The sequence below is a fragment of the Ochlerotatus camptorhynchus genome, unplaced genomic scaffold (genome assembly GCF_037179485.1).
Source record: "Ochlerotatus camptorhynchus isolate MF236.1 unplaced genomic scaffold, CSIRO-AGI_Acam_v1.1 ptg000314l, whole genome shotgun sequence".
Taxonomy (NCBI): domain Eukaryota; kingdom Metazoa; phylum Arthropoda; class Insecta; order Diptera; family Culicidae; genus Ochlerotatus; species Ochlerotatus camptorhynchus.
In genome coordinates this window covers 3,595,119-3,613,174 of record NW_027040802.1, presented here as the reverse complement: position 1 = coordinate 3,613,174, position 18,056 = coordinate 3,595,119, and the positions used below count along the sequence as shown (strand labels likewise).

Sequence of the window (18,056 nt, the reverse complement as noted above, 5' to 3'; positions counted from 1 at the left end):
ACGCAATAAGCTAAAATGCGAAAAGCATTAAGCTTGAAATGCGATGAAGACGAAGAAGAATCCTATACAAATCTGTGCCAACATTTCAAAGGGGCGTAATTGCTTTTGAAAACAATGGCTTTAAACATCGATTTCTCGCCTTGATGTCATTTCCACTCACTCGATCCATGGCCACACTTCGCCAGCCTCGTAGTGTGCGATGGATCCACATTTCGCCTACTACTTGGTCGATCTACCTTGCTCGCTGCGCGCTTCTTCTTCTTGTTCCTGTTGGGTCGCTTTCGAGATCAATTTTCACTAGGTCGTGGTGCGGCATTCTTGCGACTTGCCCAGCCCACCGTAGTCGCCCAAGTTTTGCAATGTGGACGATGGATGTTTCTCCCAGCAGCTGATACAATTCGTGGTTCATTCGCCTTATCCACGTTCCGTCATCCATCTGCAGTCTACCGTAAATGGTACGCAGCACCTTCTGTTAGAAAACACCAAGGGCGCATTGGTCCTCCACGAGCATAGTCCAGGTCTCGTGGCCGTAGAGGACCACCGGTCTAATCAGCGTCTTGTAGATAGTCAACTTCGTGTGGCGGCGATTTTTTTTTATATAAGCGTCCTCCGGATTCCAAAGTAGGCACGCTTCCCAGCCATAATGCATCTTTGAGTCGTTTTTGGGCGTCACCAGTGAGTCCAAATATACAAACTCGTCGACCACCTCGATTTCGTCACCGTCAATCTGAACTCGGAGTGAGAAGCTAACACTGTCTTCCCTAGAACCTCTTCCTTTCATGTAAGTTGTCTTTGATGCGTTGATGGCAAGTCCAATCCACCTAGCTTCAGCCTTCAGTCTGATGTACGTTTTCGCCATCGTCTCAAAGTTCCGTGCCATGATGTCGATGTCATCGGCGAAGGCAAGAAGCTGGATGGACTTCCTGAAGAGCGTGCCACTCGTGTCTATCCCAGCTCTTCTGATCACACCTTATACCGCGATGTTAAATAGCAGATACGAAAGTTCATAACCTTGCCGTACCCCCCTTCAAAATTGAAAGGGACTCGAGAGTGTCCCCAGCAGTACTGCATGCTTTCAACAATGTCAATTGACGTATGATATTGATCTAGAACTGAATTTTACTTCCGACACTGATATTCGTAGTAAGCATGATATCAGGCACTACGGCTTTGACAGTACTACCCATAGGATCACTAGTGAAAAGTTGAAAATCTTACTTTTATATCAATAAATCACCTTTTTAATATAACCGCTGCATTGTTTTAATATTACTGGTGTGTTTTCTAATGATCGGTACACGATTAGTTGGCATATATAAGAACAATTTGAGACAGAACTTTGAATATCAGTGGTCCCTTTACAATATCAATGTCATTTGCACACTGACATTGAGGCGAATTATATTGATATTCCAACTGTGCGAACTGATACTGACATCAGGTGGCTAGTGAAATTCAGCATTTTTTAGTATTGATATTGATATTTTGCAGCACTGATCTCCAGTACTGGAACAACGCACATCACTCGATCCATCGTCGCCTTGTCCAATCGCGTCAGTTTATCCGGAAATCCGTACTCGTGCATAAACTGCCATAGCTGATCTCGATCTATTGTGTCGTATGGGGATTTTAATTCGATGAAAAAATGATGTGTGGGTATGTTGTATTCGAGGCGTTTCTGCAGAACCTGTCGGATCTCGAAAATTTGATTCCATGAATTTGGGAGAGTATCTTGTCTGCTGCATCACCATTGAGGTGCTCGTCATAGTACTGCTTCCACCTCTCAATCATATCACACTCGCGGTACAGATTTTCCATCGCCTCGCGATTTCGGTCTTACTGCTGATGATTCTTCCTTCGAAAAACCGAGTTTTGCCTGTTCGCGCTTGTCTGTATCGCTCCTCATTCAATCTCGTGCGGTGTTGAAGCATTCTCGTCCGCGCTGCAATCTTCACCTCTACTAGCAGTTTGCATTCGCCGTCAAACCAGTCATTTTTTCGGTCCGGGCTCGCAGTACCTAGTACCGCTGCAGTAGTACTACCTATGGCGGAACGGATGTCCCTCTCGTCATCTTCAAGAGTAGCTGCGCCAAGCTGCTCTTCCGTGGGTAGTGCAACTTCCAGCTGCTGCGCGTAATCCTGGGCCACTCCGGCTTCCCGTAATTGCTCACTGATGGGTCGCAGCGTGCGACTTCGACGGGTGTTATGCACCGTCCAGAGTTTTGGTTCGAATCTATGTTCTCACAGCGATACTTACGGACGTTGATAATATAGGAGAAAAATTTCCGTCTATTAGAACGTGATCGATTTGGTTTTCTGTGAGTTGGTCAGGTGGCTTTCTGGCTATCCTTGCGGGGGGAAAAGGCACTTCGGACTACCATACCACGAGAGGCTGCAAAGTTCACGTTCGTTGGCCGTTCTCGTTCGATACGGCATGCAGGCCGTTTGGCCCGATTACCGGTGCCTGTTGGTGCCATTAATTCTCAAGAGCGAGCTTTTATTCACGAGAAATCGACGGTTCAACTGCCATGAGATGACGATGTAACGAGGATCCATTTAATGAATTGTTCAGAAAACAGATATTTTTTATTGTCCTCGCAACTATTGCGAAAATTTACAATACATATCACTGGATCTGTTAAAAAAGATCTAAACAAAGCTAAAATTATGAACCCTTATTTTAAAAATAGCTTTTAATTTTTCAGCATTTTTGTATGGTGTACGTTACTTATGTGTAGAAATAGTGAATAAAATTAACTTTTTCTCCGAAAATGCATGGCCAACTTCACTTTGTCTGCGTACTTCATAATCAAATTTTGTACACACACTTAGAAATAACTATTTTTACACGAGACGTAATCCTCATTTGACGTAAGTTATGGAACGTAAACAAACATGTCATGGTAAAATTAAGTGTTCCTAAACCGAAGCATACGCAACTCGACGAAAAGCACTGTTGATTTAATTGATTTTCTCGTTTTTTCAACTGATTCTTATGTCATTTGGGCCGCCTGCATGTGTCGGTCTCAGGGCACGGAAATTTACATAACTTTTTCGTAGTGTGCATGCGAGGCGTTTTTTTGGGTGGCATTAAGGATACAGAACTCGAATATGGTGAAAAGTTAAAATTGACCATGATAGAGTTTACATTACTCTCTCGGCAGTGAAGGCATTGTTTACAAATAAAACTAAGCCCCTTTGAAATGTTTGCTCTGAAATGTTCTAAGCAAAGTGATTAAGCAGTTTATCACATAGAGTCGTAAAACTGAAAAAAAATGTGTATACACACTTAGAAAAATTAATGTAAATTTAGGTGCTCTGAGACTGACATATACGAGCGTCAATTTTGACATAAAACTGAGTCATAATAGACGCGAAATTCAGCTCAATCAAACGTACTTTCGAACTTTCCCGTCTCGGAGCACTTAATTTTACATGACATGTTTGTTTACGTCTCATCCTTTATGTCAAAGATGGATTCCGTCACGTGTAGGATTAGGTATTTCTAAGTGTGTACTTATAATAAATTACTACTGACATAGCAAAAAATAATGCTTCTGACAGTTCTCCTTCTCCTTTTTGATCCAAGAAATAAAATGTGGGAAGAATGGGTGAAACGAAAATTACACTGAAGTGAAAATAAAAATTGTGTTTTTAAACAAATGATCGATCACAATTTAAAAATCTGTGTAATCTGTTTTAAACTAAAAAATCTGGGATCGGTCAATAAAGATTCCTGAATTTGATAGCTCAGAAAAATCTGTAGTTTTGGCAACCCTGATAGGGAGCTTTGGATTGAGTGGAGATGCCGTCGAAAGATAGCCGAGAGATGAAGGGAAACGAAGAATGAAACAAAACGTGACTACGCGGAATGCGAAGAAGGGTCGGGCAGCATCGAGAGAACGGATCCGCGAAACGGAATGGAATTAATTCTCGAATCAGCAGCTTAGTACCTAATGGGGTCACGCGATTTTTGTGGCTTTCTGTATGGCGATGAGATTACATTGTACGTCGCTTAGAAAACTTTCGTATGGCAGTATAACACATTCATGGTAAATATAAAGTTCATAAGCATATAAGTTCCATGTATGAGGGATAATTAAAGAATCAAGTTTATCTGATTCAGGATTAATTAAAAAATTGGACTTAGTTCCTTCTAGTTTTTTTTTCTTAATCGTTAATCCATAATACAAGGAATATTCGAAGGAATATTTTTAATACCACTCCAATACTCAGGGAAACATTTTCTATTGTGGTTCTTTCTGTAACTCCCGTGATGATACTAACGATATTCTTAAGAGTCTAAATGGAATACTCCATGAAATGCATGCAGTATTTTTCTTATAATTTCATTGTAACTACTAACTACGACAATATTTATGATATTCATACGATTGGTCAAGCTATTCCAAAGGAAATCTTATAAAATTATTTCTATTAATCCGCCAAAGAATGCGCGATTCATGTACATTACATTCATGGCAGGATTTACTCCGACTTCATATCACTTCTCAGGGGCCTCATAGCCTAGTCAGTAAAGGCACGGCATTACCAAGCCGGAGGCGGCGGGTTCGATTCCCAGTCCGGTCGAGGGAATCTTTCGGGTTGGAAATTTTCTCGACTTCCCTGGGCATAGAGTATCATTGTGCTTGCCACACAATATACAAATTCAAAAAGCTCTCAATTAATAACTGTGGAAGTGCATTTAGAACACTAAGTTGAGAGCACGCAATAAGCTAATATGCGCTAAGCAATAAGCTTGAAATGCGAATAAGAAGAAGAATTCATATCACTTCTTTAATATAGCGTAGCTGGGCGAGGCTATTTAAAAGAAAAAAGAGCTTCTAAAAGAAGCTTCTAAAACAGTTTCTTAAGAGGATTATTACTGAAGTTTATTTTGGAAGATAATTCTGGACGCTTGCTCGTCGCTCCGCACCTCTACCTAAAAAACACGGGCAGGACACGCAGCAAAAAAATAATTTTGATATCACATCAAAGTGGATGCACTACAATCATGTCGAAAATTTCATGTAATTTTTATGACCACATAAATAAACAAATGCAGTAAAAGCAGCGCAATGTCAGTTCATGCATTGTATTAATGATAATTTTGTCCTTTTTAGCAAGTAATATTACACCATATTTTCGACATGATTGTAGTGCATCCACTTTGACGTGATATCAAAATTATTTTTTTGCTGTGCGGTAAATCTAAGTAGCTACGCAGTAATGGATCGATTAAGAGATTAATGGATCAAATTTCAAAAAATAGTATCCAAAACATGAATAATATACGTCTTATTTATGGATCATGCCAAACTTGATTTCCTATTGATCACTTTCTGTAGTTTAAGGTTGATTGCTGAATTTTTTATGGATAATTTTCAATATGTTTATGGGTAATTCCAGGGGTTGATCACTAAACACAGTGTGCCAAAAACAGATTTGGAAAACACTCATTGGTACAGTTTGGCACCCATGGGAAGAAACTTTCATGATCTTTAAAGTTACTGGCAACACTGAACTTTCTCTGCGCCTACGCAGCACATGTGTCAAACCATTGTTGTTGATAAATCAAATTTTTGCCTTTTGAAACTCAAGCTGCCGACGCCGGTGGTGTAGTGGTGCTTTCTCACCCCAATGGGTCTGGGTTTAATCCCAGTCGAGGTTGGTGGGATTTTGCTTCCGGCCCATGTTTGTTTGAATGGGTGTGATATCCTATGTAGGTGTATAAGCTGCCTTCCTGCACATTCGATTGCCATCACTGGATGGCAATCGATGGTCGTCGGTGATTGGCACTAGATTGCGGAACAGAGACCGACGTTAAATAAAAGACAGAAGAAGAAGAAGAAGAAGGAGACGGAGAAGAAGGAGAAGGAGAATTTTCGCTAAATTCTCCAAAACTGCGTTGGATTCCCCACCAGATTACCCAACAGCGCAAATCCTATGGCCTGTCCGAAGCAGTAATTCACTCCACGCAATGCAGACTGAAAGCAGGGTAATCGCTAATGATAATAATCGCAAGTATAATTACACCGTTTGTGTTAGGGGCTGTTCATAAACTACGTAGACAGAGTTTAAGGGGGGGGGGGGGTTGGCAATTATCCACAGCCCATACAAATTAAAAAAAAAAGTATGGAAAATTGTCTACGCAGAGGGAGGGGGGGTTAAGAATCTCAAAAAAGTAAGATGTTGTATCCAAGACACGACCGTAGAATTGACGTAGGATTACGAAAGGTAGTTTTGATGTCACAGCAAAAGTATAGTATATATTAAATTGATTTTTTAAACATAGCGGTGTGGCTTCTTCCTCCTTCTATGGATACTCATGTGGACTTTGCAACTCGCTGCTTACAGACAGCCTTTCGTTGTGTACTGGAGAACAATTGATTGAATGAGCACCGTTCAGTGAGACCTCATCGAATTCGATTTTTAAATATGTGTTATGGCAATTGGTGATAATTTTGATCACCATTGCAACAGTTGGACATTTGTGTATTTTTCTATTGTGACATATTGAAAATTAATAAAGTGTTAATTTTAGCTCCAATCGTTTGGCTTGTTTAGAATTAAAATCCATCTGTTATTGACAGAGTTATAAGTTGTCAAAACCTGACCTCTTTTTGTAATGCAGTCGATTTTGGTTTTTTTGAAATTGCACCCCCAATATGTTGCCGAAAGACGTAATCCTACATCAAAACTGTCTACGTAGTTAATTAACAGTCCCTTATGAAAAAATTCCAAAATTATGTTCGTTTCACTTTAGATTCTTGTGGGAGAAAAGAAAACGGTCAAGGAAGGAATAAGGAACAGAAACGGCCCTTCACTGAACAGTTCGAAATCGGTTAGAGCTGGATTTTACTTTACTCTGGCTGCGGGATTCTGGCTTTCGCTAACCGTCGCTCCACGTGCACATGATGATCATTCCAGCACTGGTAGTGACGGTCGCTACATAGCGACCACATAGGAATCACTTTTTTAGCAGTTTTTGACGTAGGACTACGTCAGTGATTTCTAAATGGGGGTACACTTTGTGAAAACCGAAAATGGAACATGCAATCAAATTTTGTAAGATTTTGACGTTAATAACTCACCTGCCCCTGTACCAATTTCAATGATTTTATCACCAATCGATATTATATATTAAAAAAAAGAAGTATCGATATATTTCTACGCATCTGTTAAATTTAATTCTAATTTAATATGCCTGTATATACGACTTGATTTGAACATTTTTTTTTACGATTTATGGTTTGCTGGGTTATGTTCCGAGATTCATATTAGATTTCACTTTAATGCATGACGGGGGGAATTTGGGTATAGTGCACCTTTTAACAAACCCAGAACACAGGAAGAGACTCGTGGAATTTGATTTTACACAACGTATATAAAAAAAAAAACAATTAAAGGGTTGTGTCCTATACACGACCGCAGTATGACGTAGAACCACGCAAAGTTGATGTATGGTATGTCATGAATTTTTGACTATCATACTTTATCTTAAATTTTTCAAATATTTCAATGTTTCGGTTATGGTTCACTTTTTTTCCATGATTTGTTTTCCGTGCTGAGCACCAATGCTATCCTCACCTGGACCCTACCTATCGACCCATCAACTCATGAACCGGTTTGGCACATATAACTTTTCCGCGTTTCGGTTTAGTGAAACGAGACTCAAGGCTAATTCCTTATTGTGAAAGGTGGTCACGCCGTCCACCTTTAGCCGTTGCTTTGGTCCTGTTTGTTACAGGACCAAGTGCCACGCCGTCCGAAGCGGTAATGAGCAAAAGCACGACAGCAGCGCTGTTTTATATCTTTTCAGCTTCAAGCAGCACGATGTATAACCAAATGGTGCTCGATTATGACGACTGGGTTAGGAAAAATCGTTTATTTCATAAAAACAGAGATTAAATTATCATTTGAACATTTTCCACATGGTTTTTGTGGAAAATTTCAAAAATATTTATTTCACCAGATTTGTAATGTAATATCCTATCGATTGGCGTATTTGGATTTTATTTTCATCTATAAATGACAAATTTACAAGCGTTCAAAACCTTACACTATTTCACAAAACATATTTTTTGATTTGCACCCCAGTATAGTCTATAAAGACGTATTTCTACGTCAAAAAGTTTAGAATATATTTGTTTTACGAGGGTTAGACTAGTTTTTGTACAGTTATTTTATTTTAATGATTTTATAAGGGATAATTTGGGCAAAGTGTACCTTTTCTGAGGTTTTAAACAAGAGGCACTAGTGCAGGCCTGATTTTTCAAATGGCTATATCTTGAATCGATTAACATGTTTCAAGATGCATATTGTTTATTTCTCATTCACTCTATCTCTGTGGAAAAATTAAGTTTTTCATACTGAAATATAATTCTCCGTATTTTTCACGATAATACCACAATGTTTGATGGCAATTTGTTGGAAACCTAATTTGACTGTAGGCATGCATAATATGAGCTTATCAAAAACAATTTCAATTATATTGACTGGCATAGTTTGATTAGAAATTCGAGCCCAGAGCTGGCTGTAGATATGTTCTATGAAATTGTATACGATATATTAGAGACTACAGTACCGAAAAAGCTAAGGAAAAAAAAATCAAAGAAATCTAAAACTCCCGCATGGTACCATAGGCAAAGAAATAATTTTAAAAATAGAAAACAAAATAATAGTAACCTCACAATTTATTTGAACATATGCGATCATTTGAACTGTGAAATAAAAAACTGATACGAACGGTATAACACTCAGGTTGAAGACAAAATTAAATCAGACTCAAAATCAGTTTTTAACTTTGTTAAAGACAAACAGAAGTCAAATAATTATCCTTCGAAATTTTACCTAGCCAACCAAACAGGAAAAACGACTAGTGAGACCAGTAACTTATTTGTTGAGTTTTTTCAGGATATTTACACAAGTTCAAGACCAAGACCGGGATTACCAGTATTTCTCATACCTTCCTGAGTCAATGAGAGATATTGTAGTTGATAATGTTAGCCTCAACAAAATCTTACATTTTCTAAATAAATTGGATGCATCAAACGGTGCAGGACCAGATGGACTGCCACCAATATTCTTAAAATCAGTATCGCAGGAGACTTTGGCGTTTTTTGGCTGTTCAATTCTTCTCTCGAAACCTGTTTTCTTTTCGTCAATTTGGAAGGAATCGTTTTTGATTTCAATTTCCAAAAGTGGAAAAAAAGACGTAAAAATTACTGTCGAGTTGCTATATTGTCCTGCATTCCTAAACTCTTTGAATCTATAATAAAGCAAAATGTTTTCGCACAAGTTAAGCATTTAATTGCAGGCAAACAGCATGGTTTTGTTAAAGGACGTTCAACGACTACTCATCTGTTGAATTTTGTAACATATTCTATTAACGCAATGGATAAGGATGTTCAAGCACTATATACTGACTTCAGTAACGCGTTTGATAGAGTTGATATCCCTCTTTTGCTATTCAAATTATCTAAGTTAGGTTTTAGTCAATAGTTATTAAAATGGATTCAGTCATACTTTACCGGTAGGACGCAAAGAATCAGATTTGAAAGAGATTTATCGTCAGTAGTCAATGTAAAATCTGGTGTGCCACAAGGTTCCCATCTTGGACCATTACTGTTTATTCTATTTGTTAATGATGTACAGCACATATTGAATATCCTGAATTTCTCAATTTCCTGGAAATTCGTGAAGCGTCTGATCTTGTAGTACTTGAACAACAAATTGATAACTTTTACACTTGATGCACACAAATTTATTACCGAAGTAACATTTATAGTTTTATGATATACTACAAAACAACTATAAAACAACATTCATAAAGCCCTAGTCAAGGCTATTTTGTCATTAATGCTTCCAATAAAAACCTCATTAAGACTAGTATATGTCTAGTTGGCCTACCCTGGAGAAGGTTCTGCACGGTTTATTCTCGAAGCTAAATTTATAAATCCACTAGGAATGCATCAATCAAGATAGAAAAGGATTTATGAATCCGAGCTTATCAAAATAATTAAAATAGAAACTGATGGTATAAACATCTTGTTGAACAACATTTCGCACTTCGAACAGCTGGAAGCGGAATCGATCCCGAAAAAGATCCCCTTCTTCCGGATGGTTACAGAAGTGCACCATCCAACGATGCAGGGATGTACGCTTGAATGAAATTTTCGAAGAGTTGATTCTTTCGCCGAATAAAATCGCTGCTATGGATAGGAAACCAGCTAATCTCCGCTAACTAACAGTTTCAGTGGTTTGTTGTCGGTTGTTATTTCGATTGTCATCCATTCGCAAGATCTGGAGAAGGCTGGTATGTTTTTAAACTTTCGACAATGTTTTATGAATTCGAGGGCCACGCTCACTTTATCTTCGCCAGATGGTCAGTCGTGGATGGTGTGGTGGTTCTTCTAAAGAAGTAAATTTTGCTGAAATCTACTTGAATTTTTCATCCTACTTCGTCTATCCTTCGAGATTTCCTTGTCATAAGTTTGGCTTTTATTAAATATGAAGAACTATCTTTTAAGCTCAATTTGTAAACTGAGTGATTGGGGAGTTTATGATGCACTTTAAAGAGCCTAATAGCAACAATAAGTGCTTTTTGCTCTAATACAAAACCTTATGGTTTTATGGTTGCTTTTTTAATGATAGAACACGTTTATAATGTATTTTATCAAGACATTAATAAACAATTGCTAATGACGTTTATGCTTGAATTTCAGAACAGTTTTCAGGAGGGATTGAGAACTGTTTTAAATTTATTTTTAAAACATGACAGTTTTTGACTTTTTTGCCAGACTATAAAAGGTTTTTAAAACAACTAAAAGCTGAATTACTAAGCAGGAAAAATTGATTGTTCATTTCCATTATAAATCAGAGTGGATGCCAAATGGTTCCTAAATTGTTACTTGGGTAAAGCTTAATGTGAAGAAATATAATTCCGTTTAATTTACAAGAATGTAATTTATTAGGCAAGAACGTGTTGCGTGAGTTGAAAGGTGCAATCAAGTTAGAGATTTAGGTGTTATACTAGATTCTAAATTAAGCTTTGTTGAAAATTATTATAACTTTATCTACAAGGCAAGCAACATGCTAGGGTTCATTAAAAGGTTTAGTTTTTATTTCAATTATCCATACACAATCAAAACATTATACGTTGCATATGTTAGGCCCCTCTTTGAGTACTGTAGCATAGTATGGGCTCCAAATCAAGATACGCATTGAATCAGTTCAAAAACAGTTTCTATTATTGGCTCTAAGAAAGTTAGACTGGACGAGTTTACTTTTACCATCTTATGAGCCTCAATGTGTGTTGATCCAAATTCACTTGAAAAGCGAAGGCAGTTTGCAATGATATCTTTTATAAACGATGTTGTAGCACAAAAAGTGAATGCCACAGAGATTTAAAAAAAATCAAATTTTTATGCTCCCACTCGTTCCTTAAGAAACAAAAATATGTTTTAAATTAAAATCAAAGAACAAACTATGCCAGGAATGCGTCTTTAAACAGAATGATGTCTTGTTATAATGAACATTATGAAACAATTGATTTGAGAATGAACAAAAATGCTCTTAAAAAATGTTTTTTTTTAAGTTAACAGAAATTAAAAATTTAAATAGATAATAAGTGCAGGGCTGTTACAACAGGCGCGGATTTCGCGGATTTCGCGATTTTCGCGGATTTGTCGCGGATTTGAATTTTCAGTCGCGAAAATCGTGGAAACATTAAATAATGTCGCGAAAATCACGAAGGGATTGATGTACTGTCATAAAAATTGTGGAATTCATTGCAACCTTTCCGTCCCGGACTATTTTGCTGTCATCAATTTTGTACTTCATTTGGCTCTCAATTTTTTACCGGTTCAAACCAAACACCGAGAAATCATCTCAATTCAATAGGTCACACCGGATTTACACGGAAATTCCCTGAGGTCTGTCCAATGCAAGTCATTTTCCTTTTTTTTCCAAGGTGAACATAGCATTTTTCGTTGTCAAATCATAAACAAATTGTATATATGCGAGTAAATGCCATGTATACCGGATATTCTAGGTTCTCCAAATCGTCCTGGAGTTCAGTTGATTTTTTCTACTATATAAACCAAGACTCCAATAATGTCTGTGGTATCGAAATATGTCCAAACAGATTCAAAGTGTCAATGTGGATTGTACCCGACCTATTGCCACGTATACAAGATGTTATAGGTTCTGAAATCATTCTGGAGATCAGATTATTTTTCTACTAGATCACCCAATATAATTCAATATCTGTAGTATCGAAATATGCCCAACCTATTTCCGTGTATGAGAAATGTTCTAGGATTTCCAAATCGGTATTTCGATACTACAGATATTATCCTAGTCTTTGTTGACAAATCATCTGAACTGCAGGACGATTTGGAGAACCTAGATCATCTGGTATACGTGGAAATAATTAAACATTATAGACACTATGAATCTCAGTGTTCACTCGGCTGTCGACAAAAGCAGGCCACTCTCGATGTGTGCTACGCGATCGTCTGTTTACTCGGCAGCAACCATTGTGTGGTTCTCCTCATTGTTCTTCATCAGCAGTTATTTCGGTCGATGCGTCGTCGACTTTGGAAAGCAACCGTTTCGTGATGATTGTGTGAGTGCTGACCACGTTTTGCGTCCATTGCTGCAATGGACGCGCTCTGACCCTCGTTGGCGTACAACAATTTGCCATACAATGAAACTACTGGAAGCGGCTCCAGTTCTGATGGAGGAGGCTTTTTGGATAGCGGAAGATAAAGTGTTTATTGTGTTGTACCTTTTGACTATAGCTTTAAGATGTATTGTATAGTGACCATGAATCCTCGGCTCTGTTAAGTTAATTCGGTTGAGCCTTATCAAATAAATTAATATACAAAAAAAAATACAGACACTATGAATCTGTTTGGACATATTTCGATACTACAGACTTTATCCCAGTCATGGTTGATCTAGTAGAATAAATCATCTGAACTCCAGAACGATTTGGAGAACTTAAAACATATGGTATACATGGCAATAGTACTCTGTGCATCTATCTGGAAATATTTCGATACTAAAGACATTGTCTCAATCTCGGTTGATGTAGTAGATCAAATTATCTGAACTCCAGGATGATTTGAAGCACCTTGAACACCTGGATTACTCGGAAATAGATCATGCATGATCCACATAGACACTTTGAATCTTATTGGATATTTTCCGATACTACAGACATTATTGCAGTCTTGTTTGATCTAGTAGAGCAAATCAACTGATGTCCTGGACGATTTGAAAAACCTATAATTTTCGGTATACATATTAATAAGTCGTGCATGATCCACAAAGTCACATATATACGATTCAGTTATGATTTGACAACGAAAAATGCTAGGTTCATATTAGAAAAAAAATAAATAATGAAAATGTCTCACCATTGGACAGAACCCAAGGAATATCCGTGTAAATACACAACCGCGACATGACCAACAAGTGTAACTTATGAAGCTCTGCCAATTTCTCGATTACGTGCAGGGTGTTTGGTTTGAATCGGTAAAACATTGAGAAAACTAGAGCCAAATTAACTACAACATTTAGGACAGCAAAATATGTCAAGAAAATTTGCATTTCAAATGAAAATGTATTTTTTTTTAAATAATGTTTCATCAAAACTAGGCCGGTATTATTCAATAGAATCTCATAATGTAAGGGCGTTTTATTATAATCACTAATTACTCAGAATTTATACTATACATAAAGAACTCAGTGCCAACATTTTAAAGGGGCGTAATTGCTTTTGTAAACAATGACTTTAGCCGTCAATTTCTCGCGAATGAAATCTTACCTCTCCAATATTACAATGCTAGCTGGTAGAGGAAACATTCCTCTACCTGCTGGTGTCATTATTTTTCATGAGTGAGCTTTTATTCGCGAGAAATCGATGGCTAAAGCCATTGTTTACAAATGCAATTACGCCCCTTTGAAATGTTGGCACTGAACTGAAGATGATACAATGTAATTGAAAAAAAATTAAAGGTTACAAACGATACTCCTTTAGCTCAGTCGGTAAAGGCGCAGCTACAAAGCAAGTCCATGCTGGAGGCGACTGATTTTGATTCACGTCCGGTCTTTTAATTTTTCGGCTTGGAAAATTTCTCTATTTTCTTGGGCATAGAAAGCTCTCAATTAAAATGTGAAAGTACTTCAAAGAACACTAAGTTGAGAGCAGGCAAAAATTTAATATGCTATAAGCTTGAAATGCCATGTAGTACCTAGTATACAAATGCTATTTTTAGGCAATGAAATTTTTTTTTTTCAAAAATCGCGGATTTCGCGGATCAAATTTAGAAAATCTTGTAACAGCCCTGTAAGTGATTTTTGTAAATTAAACTGATCTACATTTGATTGACGACGAATTAATAAATAAATAAATTCTGGGCTAAAATTCATAATGATGAATAAAATTGGGCTAGAATGATAGCCTTGCTGAGACCCAGGACCACGTCCGGCCCGCAGGTTGCACGTAGGGCAGCGTTGCTAGTCTCCTAATGTTAGGGTAGGGTCCAGGTTTGGGAACTGCCTCCCTGGCGTCGGTAGCATTGATGCTCAGCACGGAAAACAAATCAAGAAAGAAAAAAATTAAAGCCATAAAAAACAAATAGGGGAAATGGCTCTAATGTTGGCCCATGGATCTAAGATTGGGTCAATCACTAAAAATTTACTATTTTTCAATTAGATCTAGATGAACGCGTCCATTGGGACTGTGCTTATGCCGGAATAGTGTGAAAAACACGGATAAGATTATTTTTAATCGGTAGCTCTCATAAAATAGAGCATATTTGAATATTTCAAACTTAAAATGAACCCAAAAATGAAGAAAAATTTAATAATTTCCCTTAAGATTTACACTCCTTTGCACCTATACAGTTGCTGTTGTGTTCATATAATAGTAGAATCCATTAAAAACTAATACATTCCACTATTATTGGAACCTTAGTTAGCAACTACCACAGCTACTGGAACAGTGTTCCAATTAATGGAGGATGGGTTTTCTAAAATGTATGCAAATTAATTGCAGTGTAATATTTTTCTACCAAAATAGAGGTTGAAAGCTTAAGATTGACGCATATCTATTTTTAAATAAATAAATTGCCTTAGTTCATCCACTACTGACTCACCCACCCTACATGAAACTTTCCTGATTCATCAAATTTCCATAAGTTTAAACTAATAGCCAAAAGCTCACTCTTTCATCAAAAAGTTTGGAAGATAGAATGCTCACTTCAGTAGTTTCTTACTAGGCGTTTCTGCCCTACATTGGGCTGTCAAACCATTGACCCCTCGACTCGCAGTAAAAATCTCACAAAACCAACGAAGACCACGAACGCCTACTGTGTCTGGTGGTGCATGAGTGGCATTCACTATTGGTCACAACTCATAGACCTCGCTAATGAGCAGTTTAGTCGACGATGTGAGCTGTGTTCATTATACCTACCAAACTACCAAAACATGATGATGTTACCGATATAGCCAGATAACACGAAAAAGCAAAAGGAAAGGAACAACCGAAATCCGATGCATGCTCAGCATGATTCATGATTCGAAGGTGCCCATGTGTTTATGTGTGTGTGAGTATGGGAGAGCTCCAAAATTAATCAATTAGGTCTAGCCCGTAGCCGGCCGGCCACTGCCACCCCGCTGCTGCGCGTTTCGTTATGGTTGAGAACAACCGGTTAGATTTACTAATTAATACCTACTCCCGCTGGCTGACGGGTTTTTGATAACTGACGGAAGGTTCACCTCATTCGTGGTTTGACACCTCTTCCAAGTGGTTCGAGAGTCGGACGAAGGGTGCCACATTGAGATCGGTTTTGGGTATTTATCTTTTGGATATTATACAAGGGTGTTAAACAAGTAATCCACTCGTAGTTCCACGATCCACATTGATTGTATTATCGCTTTCCATCACAACTAGAAAAGGCACCGGATGTGAAAGTGTAAACTTCATTTAAAAAACCCTCCCTGGTTCTTATGGCTGTTCTACAAAGTTTCTTGAAAAGTGTCTTAGAGAAAGATTCGAAAAATTTGATTGGGATGTCCCAAATAATCCTGGTCCTGAATGAACCTTATAAATTTTCACTTAGAAGTCTCCGGCACTTATCTAGAATAAACCCGAAAATTGTCCACCAAACCCTATTAAGAAACTCCTTAGACTACCCATGTACTTCCTTGAGCATGTCCAAGAAGCTTCAAGAAAAATATATGTTGATTGAAATATTCGCTGTAGACAAAACATCTACTACAAAAACCGTGAACAATTATAAAGTCAGGTCAATTGATGCTACATATTGGTATCAACCAATGTGAACCAGCAGAAAACAAACACACGATCAAAATCAACACAATTCAGCCGACCGTGTAACGCCCTCCCATGTACTAAAGCCCTACAGTAAAAGTATGGACGTCTGTCAAAAGTTGTTCCAACCGAACCGTCAAAATGCACCGCTTTGCTCGATTGGAACAGCTTTTTTTCAGTTTTGTGGTGGCAGTCGTCCATACTTTAACTAGAGGGCTTCACCATGTACGGGGTGCAAGCCTATCCCAGTCAGATAGGCAACAATATCGTAAACCTTCTGTTTTTATTCCCTCGAACCATGCTCACTGAACTAAACAGGCGACTCCGCTATCGCTTTTAGTGGGCGCTCTAATTTGGGAGAAAAACAAAAAGTAGTTAAACATGCGAGTAATTTAAAACTACATTTTATAGTTTCACTCGGCTCTGTCACTGAGTGCGCTCGGTACCGACTGAATGACGATCTCTCGTTAAACTGTCCAAAAAACGTTCGCCACTTTTACGGAGCATTTAGGTCGGTATATCGCGTGGTAGTCGATCACCACCGGACACCTTGATTCTTTGTCTACCAGATGGACCTTATCTCCGTTTGAAAGGTTCAGTTTCCCAGAACTTATGCAAGGTACGTCACTTTGCAGCCATTAGGAATCGAGGCCAACCCAAGATTTTGTACCATGGCTGTTCCATATTCCCGATGCAAACGTAGGGTAGGATGGTGCAAAACGCACCGTTTAAGCAAAATCATCAATTGCTGGCGTTTGGAAGCTAAAATCAAGAAGAAATTAATGGTGTTTGGTTCATTACCATGTTCTCTACGAAGATCAAGTGATTTCGAACTACAGAACGATGCATTTTCATGATTTTCAAGGTATTTTACAAATTGTTTCCAATATGATAGCGGGGCAAAACGCCTGATTCGTGGTGATCTGACATCTGATGATTATTCCTTTATGTTACATCAGAAATAAGGTCGCAATAGTGTTAAACTGTGATTCATTAAGTAAACCATCTAAAAAATATACAAAAAGTGAATTAGTTCAATGTTTTGCAATATATGCTGTTTAAAGCTTAATTTGAAGTCAACGATTTTAACAACTGTATCATATTTTGCACAAAATGCTATTTTTTAAGGGAATCAGTAGGTCAATATATGATTTTATGATCAAGAATCATTTGTGAAACCTCCAGTTGAAAACAAACACAATCCGTTACCCGGAAAATTGATCTGAGGAAAAGTTATCGCTGTTTTTCTATAAGTGGGCATTTTACCCCAGGGGTGCATTATGGGCTGTTCTCCCTTACCCGTCCTTAATGCAATTAATCATTTTGACAGAAAAGAAAGGGTCCACGTGTCAGAAGCGAGAAAATATACCCAAACCAAGAAGAGCGTCGTGTGACGTCAGACTTGAAGACGACGACGACGCACGCTGGTAATTATAGCTCAAGAACAAACGCCTGTTGATTGAAGTAGTACGAGTGCTGCAGTGGAGTGCGAAAATGTACGGCAACAAACCCAACTTGACATGTCAGGCACCTCCCCCGCGCCTGGTCGTGTTATGAATTAAGAGCGTTCGCGTGGTAAACGGTAATCAAGTGGTTCGGTAATCATGATGCTTTCTTGGCGTTGCTCTAGGTCATGAATCGACGTGCTACGTGCTTGTTCCGGAGCGATGCGGTTAATATTATTCAACGCTGTAAACCGTCCCGTTTGT

The 18,056-nt window shown here is 38.1% G+C and overlaps 1 protein-coding gene across 3 annotated transcripts in view; it reads left to right on the top strand.

The window, feature by feature from the left end:
• LOC135707574 (uncharacterized) overlaps window positions 1-18,056 on the top strand; it is a 220,157-nt gene that overhangs the window by 95,882 nt on the left and 106,219 nt on the right. The window lies entirely within an intron of this gene.